Below are 2,202 nucleotides of genomic sequence, written 5' to 3'. Positions count from 1 at the left end.
ATGCTCATCCTAGTTTGTTTGGGTTTTCCAAGACCTGGTTGTTTAAACATTTTATAAGGCATGACGTTGATACTAGTCTCTAAATCAGCCAAAGCATTATTAACATCTAAGCTACCAATTAAACAAGGAATCATAAAACTCCCTGGATTTTTTAATTTGCTGGCCAGCTTATTCTGTAGTATGGCTGAACAAACTGCATTTAATTCCACATGTGACATTTCATCTAACTTCCGCTTGTTTGTTAAAAGCTCCTTTAAGAATTTGACTGTGTTTGGCATCTGCGAAAGAGCTTCAATAAACGGTAAGTTAATATGTAATTTTTTTAATAATTTAAGGAATTTAACAAATTGTTCGTCTGTGTGGTCTTTCCTTGTCACATTGGGGTATGGCACACAAGGTTTGTACTCTTTATTTACTGGTGTTTGTTCGTTGTGGTCTACCTCACTTTTGCTTTTACTTACCCCAATTCCTTGCCTTGATTTTGGTTCAGGTTTGACTAGCCCTTCCTCATTTTGAATGGTAATTGCATTGAGCTGTTCCCTTGGGCTAGAGTTAGTGTTACTCAGCAAGCTACCTTGTGGTCGTTTAGAAATCAATTTGGCGAGTTGGCCTATCTGAGTTTTGAGCCCTTGGATCGACGCTTGTTGATTCTGAAGTGCCATTTTGGTATTCTGAAAGTGAGTTTCTGACACCGAGATAAACTTTGTTAGCATCTCCTCAAGGCTCAATTCCTTTTCCTTTTGGTAAGGTGGTTGTTGAAAACCCGAAGAATGTTGTGGCCTTTGATTCCCTTGACCACCCCACGAGAAGTTGGGATGGTTCCTCCAACCTGCATTATATGTGTTACTATATGGGTTATTTTGAGATTTAGAATTATTATTACCCATATATTGAACTTGTTCCTCCTCGGTGCTAGGGTTGAAGGGTTGATATTTTGTGTACGCTCCTCCTCCATTTGAATCACACCTCATCACTGGATATACCTGAGTAGAACCATACAAACCGTCAATCTTTTTATTTAAGAGTTTTACCTGGGTAGATAGCATAGTAACCGCATCGAGGTTGAAAATACCGGCTGATTTCGTCGACTTTGTTCTCATGACTTGCCACTGACAGTTATTTACTGACATCTCTTTAATAAATTCGTAAACCACTTCAGGTGTTTTGTTATTGATAGTTTCACCAGTAGCTGTGTCAACCATCTGTCTAGTCGAAGGATTCAGACCATTGTGAAATGTTTGAACCTGCAACCATAAGGGCAACCCATGGTGAGGGCATCTTCTCAAGAGGTCCTTGTATCTCTCCCATGCATCATAGAGTGTCTCTAGATCCATCTACACAAAAGAAGAGATATCATTCTTAAATTTAGCCGCTTTAGCTTAAGTAGAAATTTTTCGGTCATTTGTTCCCAAGTAGTGATTGACCCTCATGGTAACGAGTTCAACCACTGTTTTGCTTTGTTCTTCAATAAAAAGGGAAACAACCGAAGGAAAATGGCATCATCAGAAACGCCATTGATTTTAAAAGTGTGCAAAACTCTAAGAAATTCGCCAAATGACCGTTTGGGTCATCGTCCTACAAACCATCAAACTAACAAACTATTGGATCATTTGAATTGTGTTAGGTTTCAGTTCAAAATTATTTGCAGCAACAGCATGCCTAACTATACTCGACTCAGTTCCTCTTAAAGTAGGTTTAGCATAATCAAACATAGTGCGTGGAGCAGGATTTTGATTTACTGGATCACCAGTTATGGCAAGAGGTAGTGGGTTTTCCTGATTTTAATCCATCTCCTCGGTTGTGGTGGAAATATTGTCCTCTTGCTCTTCCTCTGTGTATCTTAGGCTTCACCTTATTTCTCTTTAGTTTCTGTGAGTTGTGCGATCGATCTCAATGTCAAAAATTAATGGTCTTGATGAGTTTCTTCTAGTCATGCACTATAAAAACCTGCCAGAAGCGAATAAACAAAAAATTAGAAAAGAAAATAAAAATTTAAATTGCAATAAAAGTAAAATGGCTACAGTAATAAAAATTGAGTGTTCCTAATATCTTAGTTCCCCGGCAACGGCGCCAAAAACTTGATCGTGATATGATGTGATATATGATAAGTTCAATAAGTTTTATAATTTATAATTGATTGTTCTTGAAACTAACTGTTATCACGATAAAGGCAAGTGTACCTATCGAACAACAATATAGCTT

The 2,202-nt window shown here is 37.7% G+C and overlaps 1 non-coding gene across 1 annotated transcript; it reads left to right on the top strand.

Moving 5' to 3' along the window:
- Nucleotides 1–1,260: 1,260 nt before the first annotated feature.
- LOC121205528 (small nucleolar RNA R71) lies at nucleotides 1,261–1,367 on the top strand. Its single transcript, XR_005900604.1, has one exon. It is a non-coding gene; the product is annotated as a small nucleolar RNA R71 (small nucleolar RNA).
- The last annotated feature ends 835 nt before the right edge of the window (nucleotides 1,368–2,202 follow it).

Source organism: Gossypium hirsutum, chromosome A08 (assembly GCF_007990345.1).
Source record: "Gossypium hirsutum isolate 1008001.06 chromosome A08, Gossypium_hirsutum_v2.1, whole genome shotgun sequence".
Classification (NCBI taxonomy): Eukaryota; Viridiplantae; Streptophyta; class Magnoliopsida; order Malvales; family Malvaceae; genus Gossypium; species Gossypium hirsutum.
Note: the sequence above shows the minus strand (reverse complement) of the source record. Positions and strands in the feature narration are given on the sequence as shown.